Here is an 18,532-nt window from a genome sequence, read left to right as displayed (position 1 = left end):
AACTATGTTTGTTCTATGTCTGTGGAGAGTCTGACTCACCCACTACATAGTTGTCTCAAAGGTGCTTTTTTCTTCAAAAGGCAACGTTGGAGGAAGAAGAAAACATTTCCCTTCTCACCCAAGAAGCTTCATCAGTTCGGATGGTGCGTGTGGGGGGGGGGGGAGAGGAATTGAAGGATAGGTACAGAATTATTCCATACCTATTCTTCCATTCGCCCCACCTCACCAAAACTGATGAAGCTTCTTGGGTGAGAATTGAAACATTTTCTTTCTTCCCCAAGGGAAAAAACAGTCTAGTTCCCTTTTGAAGACAAAAGCACCTTTGAGACAATAGTTTGCTCTAATAAAAGAATGTTGTCCATGGGGTCGCCATGGGTTGGACACAACTTTGCAACTAACAACAACAACAATAAGAGAAACCAGATGTCTTGAGAGAGGAAGCCGATGTTAAATGCTTCCAGTGAAAAATACAAATAAACTTTGGTTCTCTGAAAATTTCACCTATTAGCTCTACTTATTGTATACAAATGCACAAAATCTGATTCATAACAGGTAGTTTATAGAGTCAATCTTCAACCATCAAACACAGTGACTCATCAAGAACACTTTTAAGTTGTTCTTCTAGTAAGAAAATGCATCTCCATTATGATCCAGCAGCTGTCCTTACATTAGACACTGAACAACAAGGCAGCCAAATATATGTAACCAAGTATATCAAAGCCCAAGTGATCACTTGGTGATTTGATATGTCATGCAAATCTAGGAAATTAACTCAGTCAAAGACTGCCTGCTGTTACCTCATGCCTCTCACTGACCCGTACGCTCACACAGAGAGGGACTTCTCAGGGTGCCGTCCGCCAGACAATGCCGGCTGGCGGCCCCCAGGGGAAGAGCCTTCTCTGTGGGGGCTCCTACTCTCTGGAACGAACTTCCCCTGGCTTGCGCCAATTGCCTGACCTTCGGACCTTTCACCGCAAACTGAAGACGTATTTATTTACTCGCGCGGGGTTGGCTTAAATTTTAAATTGTTTTAAATTTTTAAATTTTAAATTCTTTGGATGTATTTTAATGGGGTTTTAGATTTTAATATGTTTTAAATTTCGGCCAATTTTATAATAAGTTTTTTAAATTGTTTATTTTAATTGTATTCTGTTGTTGTTCTTATTCTGGCTGTACACCACCCTGAGTCCTTCGGGAGAAGGGCGGTATAAAAATCTAATAAATAATAATAATAATAATTAAGCATCCCATATTAATCCCACCCGTATCGCCAGGGATAATCATGGTGTGGCAATTAACAAACATGTCATCCAGATGCACAGCAAAAAAATTGCTAGCGCAAATGAATTAACGAAGTTTCTAAACAAAAGGTAAGTTGAGCTTAAAGAAAAATAAACCAAGAAAGCACTTGACTTTAAAGGAAAGCACATCCTCACACCCAGGTTATCTGTGAAAACACAATATCCCACTACCAGACAGCTCTACAAATTAGAAGTTTTCTACCTTGACATTTTCCCATTCATTCTGGAATAATAAAAATGTGTTCTTTTATTGACTGTTATAGTTCCTGGCCCTTTATAAAAATTCTCTAAAATCTATGATTGTTATTAACAGTATAAGAGAGTTGGAAGGGACCTTGAAAGTCTTCTAGCCCAACTAGAACAATTAATCAGTGGAACAACTTGCCTGCAGAAGTTGTGGATGCTCCAACACTGGAAATTTTTAAGATGATGTTGGATAACCATTTGTCTCAAGTGTTGTAGGGTTTCCTGCCTGGGCAGGGGTTTGGACTAGAAAAAACCCTTCTAGGTCCCTTCCAACCATGTTGTTGTTGTTAATAATAATAAAATAATAAAACGAAGAAAAGCAAATTTAAATATGGCATGGATTGATTACAAGAAGGCATCTGACTCATTACCCCACAGCTGGATTAACACCTGTCTGGAAAATTTTGGCTTTGGAAACAGCAAAAATATCTGTACATTTTTGAAAGCAAATATGCAAAAATGGAAAACAGTTCTAGCAGCAAATGGGAAGAACATTGATGAAGTCAACATCAGTTGAGGAATCTTCCAGTGGGACTCACTTTCACCATACTGTTCAACATCGCATTAATTCCATTGACAATAATCCTACGAAACACAAAACTGGGATACCAAATCTCAAGCCAACATGGGAAGATAAACTATCTACTATACATGGATGACTTAGAAATGTATGCAAAAAGCCCCACTGAACTTAAATCAATACTCAACACAGTTCAACTGTTCAGCAAAATGAACTTTGGACTTGAAAAAGGTGCTATATTATCCATGCAGCAAGGAAAAATGAAAAAAAATAGAAGGAATAGAACTGGGAAATGGAAACATAGTAAAAGCATTAGCAAAGGATGATGACTACAGATACCCAGGCATATTGGAAGCAGATAACATCTTGAATTGAAAAGTCAAAGAGTCAACACAAAAGGAATACATCAGGAGGGTCCGCAAAATATTAAAATCAAAGCTGAATGCTGGAAACATAATTAAAGGCATTAATACATGGGCAGTTCCAGTAATACACTACTCAGCTGGAATCATCAACTGGCCTTTGGCTGAACTAGAAAACTTGGACTGGAAAACGTGCAAACTTTTGAATATGAACCACGCTTTACATCCACGAAGTGACCTCAACAGGTTGTACCTGCCAAGAAAAATAGGGGGTTGAGGGCTATTGCAAATCCATGAAACTGTGGAAGAAAAATGAAGTTTGAATGATTATGTGAACCAAAGTACAGAAAAATTGCTGCAGGCTGTGAAAACAGAGAACATTATAAAAACAACAGAAACAAAGGCAGAATATAAGGAAAAACAGCTGTATGACAGATTAAATAGATGGAAAACCAAAGCTTTGCATGGACAGCACTTGAAAAACATTGAAGGAAAATGTGATGACAACTTGACATGGGCATGGCTTAAGATGGGAACCATCAAGAAAGAAACGGAAGATTTAATACTCGCTGCTCAAGAACAAGCACTACTAATGCCATGAAAGCAAACATACAAAAATCCACCGACAATCCAAACTGCCGACTTTGCAACAACAAAGTAGAAACTGTTTCACATTTAATATGTGAATGCAGCAAAATCGCACAAACTGATTACAAAGCTAGACACGACCGAGTTGCTAAATTAATCCACTGGTCATTATGTAAAAAATACAACTTGCCTGTATCCAAAAAGTCATGGGAACATAAAGTGGAAAAAGTTATAGAAAATGAGAAGGTGAAGATCTTGTGGAACTTTCAAATACAGACGGATCGTCACTTGGAACACAACACACCAGATATCACAGTTGTGGAAAACTGAAACGTACAATTTATTGACATTGTGGTACCAGGAGATGCCAGAGTTGAAGAAAAAGAACTGGAAAAAAATCATTAAATATCGTGACCTGGCCATCGAAACTACACGGTTATGGATGAAACATGTAACAGTGATACCCACTGTCATCGGGGCACTTGGTACCATGTCCAAGAATTTTATAAGTTACATCAACAAAATGCAGCTTCCTGCAATAATACCAGCAGAACTGCAAAAAACTGCGCTACTTGGAACATCGTACATCTTAAGAAGGTACTTGGTTGATACCTAGGATGCTGGCAGCAACCTGTATTAGCACCAGTCAATGGTATTTGTGATGCCTTTTTGAATGTTCAATTGACTGAGTTTCATGTTTAATGAATAAAGATAAATAATAATAATGATAATATTAGTTGATACCTAGGACACTGGCAGCAACCCACAGCAACCATTAGCACCAGTCAATGGTATTTGTGATGCCTTTTTGAATGTTCAGTTGACTTGAGTTTCATGTTTAATGAATAAAGATAAACAATAATATTACTCCCTGCACAAGCAGGAGTACCTATACCATTCCAGACAAAACTAATCAAGGAGAGATGCAACTTAGAACTAAGGAGAAATTTTCTGACAGTTAGAACAATTAATCAGTGGAACAACTTGTCTGCAGAAGTTGTGAATGCTCCAACACTGGAAATTTTTAAGAAAATGTTGGATAACCATTTGTCTGAAATGGTGTAGGGTTTCCTGCCTGGGCAGGGGGTTGGACTAGAAGACCTCCAAGGTCCCTTCCAACTCTGTTATTTTATTATTACTATTATTATTAAGTGGCTGCCCAGTCTTTCCTTAAAAAAGCCTCCAGTGATGGGAGCACCCCAACTTCTGAAGGCAAGCTGGTTAATGATTCTCATTGTGAGGAAATTTCTCCTTCATTCCAGGCGGCTTCTGTCCCGGATTGCTTTCCACCCATTCATGTTGCTGTGCTGTATTGTGCGTTTTACATGAAGTACCGTCAATTGAAAACTAAGCGGGGCTGTCCTGGTCTGCGGAAGAATAGCAAGCCTGATTTTACTCGGTTTTTCCCTTCGAGGAAAAAAAAAACACGCGTGGAATCAACCCCCACAAAGAAAAGGGGCTCAACGGTGAATGTGTGGGGTGGAAATGACTGTGTGAGACAATAACAAAGAAGAAGCTCTCTTGTTGGTTTAGTCGCCCAGGGCCCGCCAAAGGACTACGAAGGGCAAAGGCGGGCCTTTTGGGGTGCCTGGTCAGATCTGTCTCCTCCTCGCTGAGGAAAGCGTCCTTAGCGGCAAGGGGAAAGAACCCCGGGCCCGTCGCCTCCCCACGGCCCGTCCACAATGCGGGACTGAGGCCTGCCGCCCCAAGAGAGCTTCTCCCGCCCTCTTCGCCCAAGCAAGCCTGCTCTGAGGAAACAAGAAGGCTCCCCCATCCTCTTTTTCCCGAAAGACACCAGCCCGGGTCCTATAAAATCGCGCCGCGACTTCCCGGCCCCTTTACCTGAAAAGGGCCGAAGACGGACTCGGAGAAGCCATTTCAAACTCCTCCAGCACCCCCAAGGCGAAGAGCCACGGCGCAGGCGCAGAAGGAACGCGCGAGGTGCCAGGGGGAGTCGGGTCAGCTCGCAAGTGGCGCACGAGAGTGACGTCCCCAAAGTCAGACCGCTTTCGCCCTTGTGCACGTGCTCCGGGAGGCTGGGATTACGCTCTCCAAAACAAAGACTGGAATATCGCGTGGCGCATGCGCCGGAGGAAGCGTCTTTTATTTCCTAGGAGCGAAGGCAAAAGCTGTCAATGAGGTTGCGCTGCGTGTCTTTTGCCACCATCTTGTTTATGAGGCAGGTGATAGGTGTGGACTTAAGTTTTCCGGGCAGAGGAAAAGGTGTTGCTTTTGTGCAACTGCTCATCACTTCCAAGAGCTTAGTTTTGTGTATTAGCTCGTTTAAGGCAGGTTTTTTTTTTCCAACTTGTATTTTTATTTATTTTATTTTTTATTTATTTATTTTGTCACACAGTATATATAAGCATAAGCATGTAATAACTATACAATATAAGGTAAAGTTAAAGGTTCCCCTCGCACATATGTGCTAGTCGTTGCCAACTCTAGGGGGTGGTGCTCATCTCCGTTTCAAAGATGAAGAGCCAGCGCTGTCCGAAGATGTCTCCGTGGTCATGTGGCTGGCATGACTAAATGCCAAAGGTGCACGGAACGCTGTTACCTTCCCACCAAAGGTGGTCCCTATTTTTTCTACTTGCACTTTTTACATGCTTTCAAACTGCTAGGTTGGCAAAAGCTGGGCCAAGTAACGGGAGCTCACCCCGTTACACGGCAGCACTAGGGATTTGAACCGCTGAGCTGCCGACCTTTCGATCAACAAGCTCAACGTCCTAGCCTCTGAGCCACCGCGTCCAATATACAATATATAAGCATATATATATATGAGTATGAAATAACTATATAAATTGGATATAACGAAAGGAAACAATAGGACAGGAACGATAGGCACTCTTGTGCTCTTACGCATGCCCCTTACAGACCTCTTAGAAATGGGGTGAGGACATCAACAGTAGACAGTTTTTGGTTGAAGCTTTGGGGATTTTGGGAAGAGACCACAGAGTCAGGTAGTTTACTCCAAGTATTAACAACTCTGTTACTGAAGTCATATTTTCTGCAATCAAGATTGGAGCGGTTAACATTAAGCTGAAATCTATTGTGTGCTCGTGTATTGTTGCAACTGAAGCTGAAGTAGTCTTTGACAGGAAGGACATTGTAATAGATGATTTTATGAGTTAAATTCAGATCATGTTGAAGGCGGTGCAGTTCTAAATTTTCTAAGCTCAGGATTTCAAGTCTGGTGGCATAAGGTATTTTGTTCTATTCAGAGGAGTGGAGAACTCTTCTTGTAAAATATTTCTGGACACGTTCGATTGTACTGATGCCTGAAATATGGTATGGGTTCCAGACAGGCGAGCTGTATTTAAGAATTGGTCTAGCAAATGTTTTATATGCTCTGGTTAGTAGTGTAGTGTTTTTGGAGAAGAAGCTACGCAAGATTAGGTTTACAACTCTTAAAGCATTTTTTGCGATGTAGTTGGAGTGGGCTTTGGCACTTAGATCATTTGATATGAAAACTCCAAGGTCTTTAACAGGGTGGGGGTCATCTGTAAGGTAATGTCCATCAAGCTTGTACTTAGTGTTTAGGTTCTTTTTTCCAATATGTAAGACTGGGCATTTGCTGGTTGAGATTTGGAGTTGCCAAGTTTTAGACCATTCAGATATAAAGTCAAGGTCTTTTTGAAGGATAGTTGTATTGTTGGTGGTGTTAAATAATTTGACATCATCAGCAAAAAGAACACAATTACTTGTAATATGGTCACAGAAATCATTAATGTATAATATGAAGAATGTTGGTCCAAGAACGCTGCCTTGGGGAACGCCACTTTTGACAGGAACAGGATTTGATAGAGCATTGCCAATTTTGATCACTTGTTGTCTTTTGATAGGAAAGCTGTTATCCAATTATGGAGGGGTTAGGGTTAGGGTTAGGGTTAGGGTTGTAGCCTTCAGCTCCCAGAATTGCTGGCTGGGGAATTCTGGGAATTGAAATCCACAGATTTTAAAGTTGCTTAAGTTGAAAACACTGCTCTTAAGGAGAATCCAGTGAAAATCCATGATTCTCTGCCTTTTTTAATCCCTTACACAGGATTTTTATGCTAATATATTTTGTCATGTAGGAAGTTAGCACCCACCCCTCTCCTAGAAGAATGAAATATTCTAGGAAATATTTAAAAAGGCAGATTATTATATTTCCCTGGATGAGAAATGGAGACACCATTGGTTTTTTTTAGGCAGGAAGCAGACTCACTCTTAATAGCCCCCATCGTCAATAACCTACAGCAGATGTCAGCACTTAAGAGATAGCTAGATCTATTCATAAGCAAATAATCTTCACCCAAGATCCAACAAAGGTAGGATTAGCCGTCAGCCATAATAGGAATTGCCCCAAACCCTCTTCATTATATCATCACCCAGCAAAATTCAACCAAGCCTGGGACTCGAGACAACCTACAAAGTTACCCCTACATGGCCCCATGGGAGTCTGACAACCAATCAGAATGCATTTCTTTCACAGGAACAAGAAGCAAGTTCAAAGACCAGGAGAGGGTATAAATATATCTTACTCTTCACTCCATGCTTTCAGCTACCCAGAACTTCAAACCATGTGGTCCTGTCCACCATTAAACCATCTTTTCAAGCAGTAGTCTCCATGTTTCCAGTGTCTTTCTCCCCACTTGGAACTGAACCCAGATGGACATTTCTTCCAACTCTGTTTTAATATATGGCATGGTTTTAACATATATAATTTTAACTCGTTTAAGGCTGAGCTGCAACTGTGATGCAAGATAGACCAAATAAATGAAACCCAAGAAAGTGAAACCTTGAATAGATAGGATTATTTGGCTAGGTGACATTGTGGTTATGCTCATTAAATGATTATAAGTACTCTTCCAAACACAGATGCATTCACTATTAGAACCAATATTAAAATGTTGCTGTCAGTCTTTGATATTGTGTCTCAGTTGAATAATCAGTTATCAGAGATTCCTAAATCTGTCATGTTCGTAACAGTTCTGAAGCTGCATTAATTCCAAGTAGAAAATTTACAGGAAAAAAGCAACCAAGAAACATTAACGTTTCATTAAAGTTAATTAAAATAATTAAGAAACATTTAAACAACAGAAAACCCAAGAGAAATAAAGAAATCCTGAGAAATAGTGACTAGTAGCTCATTGCCATCACCTATTTCAGAGGGGCATTTGGGATGATAGTATTTTTTCAGATACTCGAATCCCAAACTATTTGACTTGGATAAAGTTGTAGCTGGTGTAGTACTAAATTTTTAAAAGTTGTGCTATGTAGTTCCACAGTGCTTTTGCACTGAAACTTTGCAATTTTTATAATTTTTTAAGGACATCCTCATTATGCATATTACCGTATATACTCGAGTATAAGCCGAGTTTTTCAGCACGTTTTTTGTGCTGAAAAACGTCCCCTCGGCTTATACTCGAGTATATACGGCTTATACTCGAGTTTTTTTTTTTTTTGTTTTTTTCACATTATACCGGCCGGCGCGAACTTGGCGGGCTTTTGCTTTAGCGCGGGGAAGCCCTGCCGGTGCAGTGAGAGGGCGGGGCGGGGGAGCCGCCAGCCTTCTCGGCCGAGGGAGGGAGGGTTTCGCCGACCGGTAGGTGCCTCATTTCCCACCCTCGGCTTATACTCGAGTCCCCAGTTTACCCCAGTTTTTGGGGTAAAATTGGGGACCTCGGCTTATACTCGGATCGGCTTATATTCGAGTATATACGGTAATCATTTCAGCTAATCTCAGGATATAAATTGCTTATTTTTCCAGATAAATAGATCCTAAAAGGGGGTTCAACTGGAGCATGTTTATGTATCCATCTCAGGCTAGGTTTGCCTAATGTATTATTAGCCTAGTCCAATATGTGCAACTAGCAATAGTAATAGCACTTAGACATATGTACCGCTTCACAATGCTTTACAGTCCTCTCTAAGGGGATTACAGAGTCAGCATATTGCCCCCAACAATCTGGGTCATTTAACCCACCTTGGAAGAATGGAAAGCTGAGTGAATCTTGAGCCTGTGAGAATCGAACTGCCGAACTGCAGGCAGCTGGTAGGCAGCAGAAGTAGCCTGCAATACTGTATTGTAACCACTGTGCCACCACAGATTCAACAGTGTCTCACATCAGTATTGAGAAATTTGAGTTAGATAAACTACAATATTAATATGGACATCATGCAAATATTGATTGTAAAAGCCCCTTTAACCACAGGTAGAAGTATAAATGAATTAACTTCCACCTTTTGAAATGAATGGGATTTAAATTTGCTTATATTTGGCTAAATTATACGTGTGGCATTCTTACAATTTGTTGCAGAATATTTTGCAAAATACAAGCATCATGTTCATCATGCTTGTATTTCAGAAAACCTTAAAAATGCAGTATATAGAGGTGACCCTTGAGCTTTTTTTCTTGGCAGCCATACAGTATAGTCAATGTACTAGTTTTAAGAAAAGGGCCACATTCATTAATACAGCGTGTCTTTTAGGTGCAAAAATTTCCAGTTTTCTACCTTGACATTTTCCCATTAATTCTGGAATAATAAAAATGTGCTATTTTATGATTATCTTTACTGGCTTTTCATAAAAATTATCTGAAATCTATGATTGTTTATTAACGGAATAAGAGAGTTGGAAGGGACCTTGAAAGTTTTCTAGCCCAACTCCCTACACAAGCAGGGGTACCTATACCATTCCAGACAAGTGGCTGTCCTGTTTTTTCTTAAAAAAGCCTCCAGTGATGGAGCACCCCAACTTCTGAAGGCAAGCTGGTTAATTGTACCGTTAGGAAATTTATCCTTAGCTCTGGGCTACTTCTGTCCTTAACTTAAAACGAACTTAAAACCTACTTATTTCGTCTTGCTGGACTCGCTTAAATTTTAAATTATCAAATTGATTTTATGGGTTTTAAATTTTTTGTAAATTTTAGAGGGTAATATTTTATCTATAAGTAGCCATATCAAATAGGTTTTTTAAGGGTTGTTTTTAGTTTTGTATTGTTGTTTTCTTTCTGTATTTTATTCTTGGCTGTACACTGCCCTGAGTCCTTCGGGAGAAGGGCGGTCTATAAATAAAAATATTCTATTCTATTCTATTCTATTCTATTCCTTGCTTTCCACCCATTCATGTTGTTGTGGATTATTCATGTTGTGTATTACATGAAGTACCATCAATGTAACTTTAACTAGATGGTGTTGCGTGGGATCAAGAGTGTGCACATTAATGTTTTTTTCAATTATGTCTTTTCAGCAGCTATTTTAGGATGCCGACTTTTCATTCCCTGTGCAGCCATTTTTTGATGCTCACTGATGGCAGAGTTCTTTCAAAATTTCAAAACACCCATGAACCTCAAAACATTATGAGACCCTGTTACTGGGGTAGACAAGTCAATAAGTGTTGTGTCTGTGCCCCCCGAGTCGGCCCTGCTGCCAGAAAGTGACTTGGAGCCGGGCCTGCTGCCAGAAAGTGACTTGGACAGTTTTTTTTTTTTCATTTACATTTATATCCCGCCCTTCTCCGAAGACTCAGGGCGGCTTCCAGTGTGTAAGGCAATAGTCAGTGAGGGGGAAGGGCTGTCAGGACTTACCTCGGGAGCACCGGCTTCCCTGGCTCAGCTCCAGGAGCCAGAAACAGGCCAGGTGGAAGAGATAACAAGGCCTCCCTCCCCTGACTCTTCCCACCCCCAGGCCACGCCTGCAGACCCAGCTGACGGCAATCAGGATTGGTTGGACCCTAGGTTTCATAGGCAGGAGAGGAGGGAACAACAGAAGCAGGGGTGGGGCAGGCCTAGGAAGTGCTGAGTCATGGAGCCACACCCCACAAGATATAAAAGCAGCAAGAGCTGCTGTGTCTCTTTGTAACAGGCAAATCCACTGATTGACGTCTGTTCCTGGGAGACGCACCAGCGTCGTGGAAGATAATGGAGGTTCTTGGCAGACGCTGGCTATTCTGCTGCCAGAGCTGTAGTGCCGGCTAATTAAGCCATCACTCGGACGGAGGCGAGGGAGGACAGAACAATGAGCTGAAGAAAGGTTATTACCCGATTAAAAATTAGTTTCTGAGGGCTGAAATCAACAAATGGATTTTTGTTATAAAGTTGGTTGAGGAAGAAGTGCTGACATTTTCATTCACATTCGCTATTTACTGTACTTGTCCTCTTCGGTTTTCTGAAAACATAGGGATGTTGCATTTTTCAGTAGGTTGCATCTTTTTTACAGGTTTCAGCACTTACTTTGCTTCTCATTTTCCATCCTTATAGGCATAAAAAGGATAGACTGCTTTAATTGTCCCGTAAAATAGTCTTCAGTACAAAACCCCAGTATAGGTACTGTAGTTCTTGACTTACAAGTTTGTTTAGTGGCCGTTCGAGGTTACAACGGCACTGGAAAAAAAGTGACATGAGTTTTTCACACTTACGACTGTTGCAACATTTCCGTAGTCACGTGATCGAAATTTAAGGCACTTGCAACAGAGTCATATTTATAATGATGGCTGTGTCCTGGAGTTATGTGATCACTTTTTGCAAACTTCTGACAAGCTAAGTCAATGGGGAAGTCATACTTGCTTAATCACTATGTTATGAACTTAACAACTACAGTGATTCACTTAACAACTATGACAAGCAAGGTCATTAAAATGGGGCAAAACTCACTTGTCTTATTTAGCAACAGCAATTAGCAATTTTGCTAATTTCTTAGCAATTTTGGGCTCAGTTGTGACATCAGTAAGTGGAGGACCATTGATGTAATGTAAAATTTGTTACTACTGGTTCTGTGGGCGTGGCTTGGGGGGGTAATGTGACTGGGTGGGCATGGCCAACTTTTTTTTTTTTAACTTTTAAAAGCATTTTTTCCACAAGCTCTTCGCCGAAAAGTTTGTAAAAAATGCTTTTAAAAGGTTCTGGGGATCAGGCAACTCAGTTGGGATCGCCAGAGGAGCCTTTTAAAAGCATTTTTTTTAACCACCTCTTCAGCCAAAGAGGTTGTAGAACAAATGCTTTTAAAATCCTCTGACGATCCCAGCTGAGCCGTGAGATCATCAGAGGCTTTTTTTTTACTTTTAAAAGCATTTTTTGAATGAAAAAAAATGTTTTTAAAAATAAAAAGAAAGCTCCTCTGATGATTGCGCGGCTCAGCTGCGCATGGGGGGCAGGGGGGCCAGGGATTTTTGCTACCGGTTCTCCGAACCATCCACCACCATCACTACCGGATCAGGTGATCCGATCCAAACCGGGAGCATTTCACCCCTGTAGAGGACTATCTCAACTATCAGCACATACTACTGTACTACTGTTATGTGTTGATCCCAAAAAGCTAAGGAAGTTTGAATCTAGACGGGACCCACCAGGAAAACAGGTATGTTTGTGCTCACACATATGTAGATGTGAAAGTTCCTCTGCATTTGGCCATATATAAACATCTCCTTGAAGAAGGCAGGAACTTCTTTTTTCTAAATCATGGGTTCCTACTGTTGCCAACAAAACTACATGTTCATATCAATGAGATTTTCCTAGGGTAGAGCTCAGTGGTAGGATTCTACTGGTTCGGGCAAACCGTTAGTTCTGACTTTCATCTGTGAGCGAACCGGTTTGCTCCGACTTCGAAGTGGCTCCACCTGCCCGCCTGGGTTATACTCACCTATATTTCCGTTTCCGAAGCCCAGCTGATTGGCACAACAGAGTGGATTGCTGCGCCTCAGCTGTTTTCCTTGCCGGCTGCAATGCGGAAGGTGGCTTTTCTCGAAACTGTGCGCGCGTGCTTAGCAAACCAGTCATTAAACCAGTAGGATCCCACTACTGCCAGAGCTCTATTGTTCTGGCATAATTTGTATTTGAAAGTGACTGAAATTCATACTATCATGTTAATATATAGAATGTGAGTAGTTTGGCTAGATACAAATAAGATCCTTAGTACCAGTGTTCCCAACTGACCAAACCTTCCATATTTTTCGGAGTATAAGACACACCTTTTCCCCCCAAAAAAGAGGGTGAAAATCTGGCTGCGTCTTATACTCCAAATGTAGCCCCGCCCAGCTTCTCAAATGGAGGTTTCAGAGGCTGAAAAAAGCATCAAAAAGGAAGCTTCAGAAAAGAAGCCCCCAAACAGAGGCTTTTTTTCTGAAGCTGTTTTGGAGGCTTTCAGACACAGAAAAAAGTATTTTTCTGAAACAGAGTTTCAGAAGTTTCAGAGGCAGAAAAAAAGGCAAAAAAAAGCAAGGCACAGAGCTCATAACCAAGGAACCTGTTGCTAAAATTCACCTCTGGAAACAGCTGATTGGGGGTATTCCGGGAGGCCCATCCATCCGCCAATCAGCTTTTTTCTTTTTTTCCTCCCCAAAAACTAAGGTGCGTCTTATATTCCGGTGTATCTTATACTCCGAAAAATACAGTAATTGCCCCATTCTTTAAACAGAGATCTGAACCAAAGAAATCATAATTAACAATTAAATACAGAGATAACCATTTGCACCATTTGATTCCTCCAGATCACTGGTCTTAGAATAGGATTCAAAAAACAATAATAATGAATCAAAGAGAATGTATTGCTATTGTTAAATTTCATTTTGTTCCACAGATATGAACATGCTTTTAGATATATTTCTTTAGTAGAAAGAAGTGACCTCTAAATGAAGGAAAAATTAAAAACCACATGCAAAATAGAAGTATAAAATTTATTTGAAACCATCCACAATGTTCTGCATTATCAGGAATGATACAGTTTGTAACTTTGTTTTTGGAAAAAGCCATGACAAAAAAATTAAAATACATTTTGCAATGACAGCAACTTTATCTTGCCTTTTAGGTCATTTTTAAAGAAACATTTAAGGTTTAAACAGATAGGACATACACAAGAATAAAAAACAGAACAAACCATCTCCACAATAACAATTCTTACATGTATGTTTCAATACAATTTCAATGCATCTTGCTACATAAACAAGAAATCATATACAACTGCTGTGCACCAAAGAGTAGCTTAGTATGATCTTTCAAGTAACATGCAGTCAAAACTCACACTTTTCAAGTACTGCTGGTAAATGTTCCCTTGTCTGAAAATGTATTTCTCTCCCAGAGTAATGAAATAGTTTCTTTTTCCTGTAAGTTTTGTGAAATAGTGAAGTGCTTTTCTTCCATTTATTAACTAAATACAATGGTAAATTTTAAAAATGTATCTGCCTTTTCATTTTCCACCATTAGATCTTCTTAATATAGTAGATTGTTTAAAGGGAAAAAAAATCGTCAGTCTAAGTTAAATGATAAAAAATAAATATGCACCCCTGTTTTATTGAACACACATACTACACATACACACAAATACAAGAAATATTACTCAACAGCAGAGCTCAAGTTTTTTCTTACTTAGCATAAAACTTTCCAATTTAATTTTTTAAACGTTATTAGAACTGAAGTTACTGCTCGTGCCATTGACACCAGTTTACATTTAGAGACAGTCTAGCAAAGATTAGCCACAGCTAAATTCAGTTGAAATCAAAGGGACACACACCTTGATCCTATGCACTTTTATTAAGAGAGCATTTCAATTAGAAAGCGAGTCAAACTAAATCCTTCATCAAACACTTTTAAAGATTCCCCCTCTGAGATCTTAGTGCAGAATACCTCTTAACTAGATATACGTAAGCCCAACTTCATTTACAGATACAAAGTGGAATCCTATAGACAATTACTCCAGTGTGAGTCCCACTGAACCTGTGGGGATTTACCTATGTGTAAACATGTAGCACAACCTTTTTGACATGAGGGACCGGTTTCGTGGAAGATAATTTTTCCACAGACTGGGGGGAGGGGTTCGGTTTTGCTTGCTCGCTCGCCGTTCACTTCCAGCTGTGTGGCCCAGTTTTTAACAAGCCATGGACCCGATAGCAATCCATGGTCTGGGGTATCTTGATTTAGCAGCTCCAATCGCATAGCTGCATCCTTAAGCATACTCCCTTGAGAATTACTAAGCCCCACTGAATTCAGAAGCACATTTTGCTTAAATATGCTTTTATTTGGCTGTTCGTTACTGCTCGTGTCTCCAGACCGCACATTTAGTTCAGATTATTTGAAATACAATCCAGTGAACCTCTTTTTATGCTCAACAGTTTCTAAAACCTGAACAGCTTTGCTCCCCTTACCTCTCTGGATCAGTGTTTATCAACCTTAGCAGTTTTACATCTCAAAAGCCCCCAAGGTTGAAAAACCCAACTCTAGCCTTACTTCTGAAATACACCACCATTTGATATTTTTAAAAAAAAAAAACTTTCCAATATCTTGAAATATATGATTTTTTTAAAAAAACTAAGAACAAAATATTTCCTTGTAATGATAATGCATATATTACAAAGCATGACCAACATATTCCTGTTTTGAGTCTTAGGCAACAAATACATTCAGCGTTAAAGGACATAAAATACAAAGCTTCAAATCTGCCATCTTTTGCTAAAATGATTAAATGACATTTACACTTTATTCTAGTTTTGCATTTTTGACATGTAAAGCTTTTATGACATGAGAATTATAGCAGGAACCTAATTATAGGCACTACCTCATTATAAAGCATGTACTTTTTATAACTACATACCACTCTAATCTTGTACTCCTTTTTCAAATGAACTTTTGACCAGTGAAAGATTTCAGTTGTCCTAGAAACCGTTCAACTAAATGAGCTTGTACCTGCAAATCTAGGCCACTACTGTACAAGTTTTAATTCTACTTTCAGCAAGAATATATTTACTAAGATGAAACTCCTGTTAACAAGAGTATGATTCTGCTTTATTTTGTATACTTGGAACATTACATATGATGGTTACATGCAGAAGCAGTTATGCAAAAGGCAAAGTGAGAGTTGGGCCCATTATTAATTGTATAACATAGAAATTCCTCAGAATTGAGCCATGGAGTAATACATAAACAAGCTTCATGCGAGAGGCTTATACCTGAATATACAAAAATTTTGGAGCAATCCTTCATCAGCAATATTTTGCTTTTTAGGACAGATCACAGTTATTTCATGATTTGCTGTCTGGAGGGACAGAAGAATCATATACCTATACATGTATGTATAGATATGTATTGTTATTAACCTCTTACGAAATCTGTGGGTGAATAGCATGGAAGATACTTTTCTTTTTAACCTTTACCACAATAGGGCATGAATTAAATAATATAAATCAGGGGTGTCAAACTGGCGGACCACAGGCCGGATGCATCATGCGCAGGCCACGCCCACCCCAAGCCCGTTAAGGAAAAATGTGATACGTCACGTGACAGCACAAGTTGTGACGCCGCAAGTTTGACACCTATGATATAAATCCTATTTAAAAAATAATAATAATTGGGAAATATAATCAAGAAGACATTATTGGCATATGCATTTCATCAAAATTCCACACTCTACTGGTATGGTTTAATTAACAATCTTGTATACAAATCAATTATCACATTGTGATTGTTCTGTTGGCAAAGCAGACTATGATATGTCTGCAGCAATAAACTTGTCTTTTGAGTTGTTGATTTTAATCTCTTTAATTTTCACGAGGGAGAAATCTATCTAATATATCTAATAATAATATAGAGATGGGAAATTGCACATTTGACTTCTTATATTATTTCAGCATTGCAATCATAGCAGAAACCTTCAAACTGGATGTTATATAGATGGAAATGTTATAGGTATCTGTTATAGTGACCGGGAAATTTGGTAAAGGTAACTGATGCTTATAAATGAAAATTCTATATTTTTAGGCTTACATGAATTATAGTAAATTACTGTATATGCAAATCATTTTTCGTGTTACAGTAATGTGGGATTATCATCATACTGCCCTAAATTGATTTGCAGCTATACTGTTCTTGATAGTTGATGAAGTTTATCAGTAGCAAAATGGAGGTCCATAGGTAGTAGGTTTAAAATTACAATTATATCTAGCTGTGTAGGTAATTTGGAAGGAACATCCCCTATGAAGTTATGTCCAACCAAAGGATAAAATCTTATTTGTTTTGGCATATAGAGTACTTTTGTTAGTTAATAATCGACTTTCATTCAATTTATGGGATGTGGGGGGAAGTCTCCTTTGTGTTTAAAATGTTCCTCAACTGCCAACTTCATGAAGGCAATATGTAGGTAGGTAGGTAGGTAAGTAGGTCGGTTGGTCTTTGGTTATTCGGGTTTTCTCCCGTGTAAAATTGGAAGTGTCTTGGCGACGTTTTGACAAAGTCTCATTTATCATCTTCAGGCTGGTGTTTTCAGCTTCGTGCTCCTAGAAGCAGCTTTTCTATCGACATATCTACAAACTACGTTCTAGTTTGGCTTAATGCTGAAAACTGAAATCTAACATTTAAAGGGCCAAAAACGGTACTATTTCCTAACAAAGAGGGAAAAGCTGGAGTCTTCAAACTATGGAAGCTGCTCAAAACAAATATATATATATATAAATTTAAATTTAGCTTCTTGTCATTCTGGATTTTGCAGAGAAATATTTCTGGATAAAGGAATATAGCTGCCCCAGTGCTACTGAGAAAAAGCAGATATATTAACTTTTTAACATCCCATCTTTCTCCATGTAATATGGGATGGCCTTTCTGTTAGCTTTTCAATTTCAAATTTCGTTCACTCTCATCCTTTCAGCGCATACCCCAATGCAGTTAGAATCAATGGAACTTTGCTAGTCTATTATGCTCTTATCTGTGGACTACCATAACAAAGTGTATACAGTTTTATCTTCCCTGGCACACATTCACCCAATTTTATTAATGAATAGATTCTTCCTTCAACCTTGGATGTAAAACATTAGTAAGACAAGTATTTTACTGCTCATACAGTTAAGGCATATAAGAAAAATAAGAGAATCCAGGTGCATAGCCTTTTTTTAATTTGAAAAAAAAAGAGGGTGAAAGAATATATTTCAAAGGACTCCAAATGCTCTTCTTTCAAAACAAGCAAGGATTTTGTACACTCACAGTCAGTATTTCATCTGTCCTTACCACTTAATCTCTTCAAATATCAGCAAAGCTTGGGATCAGTGAGTGAAAAGAACTATTTGTTCCTCTTCACTCTGACTTTTCCTAAGTCTCAAATCTGTTGGGGGGTGGGGTGGAGAGGGGTTAGAGGAAAAATAAATTCAGGATAATAGTGAAGTGTAGTGAAGAATAAGTTGACTTTGTAAAAATATACAAATAGAATGAGACTATTGCCTTATACATTGTAAGCCGCCCTGAGTCTTCGGAGAAGGGCGGGGTATAAATGTAAACAAAAAAAAAAAGTGCAAAGTCCCATTCTGTGAGTAAATGTACATATGGCAATGGATTTGTCATTACAGTTGTGAATATGAATTCAGTTAATCAATGTCACTGTGCTATTTAATCGGGGCCATAAGAAACACACTGCACAACTGAATGACAAGGCTCAAAAGGAAATGTTTATATCTGAATGTAATTAATAATATAATGGTGTGTTCTTGAACAGTGTACTGATGGGGTAGAAGCAGCTTTTCTATCGACATATCTACAAACTACGTTCTAGTTTGGCTTAAT

General features: G+C 39.1%; 1 protein-coding gene across 3 annotated transcripts in view; it reads right to left on the bottom strand.

Annotated features, from left to right (window-relative positions):
• CCAR1 (cell division cycle and apoptosis regulator 1) overlaps positions 1-4,999 on the bottom strand; it is a 36,397-nt gene extending 31,398 nt beyond the window's left edge. For all 3 annotated transcript variants that reach the window (XM_058189048.1, XM_058189049.1, XM_058189050.1), the window contains exon 1: positions 4,860-4,999. The gene's annotated coding sequence lies outside the window, so the exon portion shown is untranslated. The remainder of the gene's footprint in view (positions 1-4,859) is intronic.
• Between the last annotated feature and the right edge of the window lie 13,533 nt (positions 5,000-18,532).

Source organism: Ahaetulla prasina, chromosome 6 (assembly GCF_028640845.1).
Source record: "Ahaetulla prasina isolate Xishuangbanna chromosome 6, ASM2864084v1, whole genome shotgun sequence".
In the NCBI taxonomy this organism is placed as follows: Eukaryota; Metazoa; Chordata; class Lepidosauria; order Squamata; family Colubridae; genus Ahaetulla; species Ahaetulla prasina.
The sequence above is the reverse complement of the archived record's forward strand: the minus strand, read 5'-3'. Positions and strand labels throughout refer to the sequence as shown.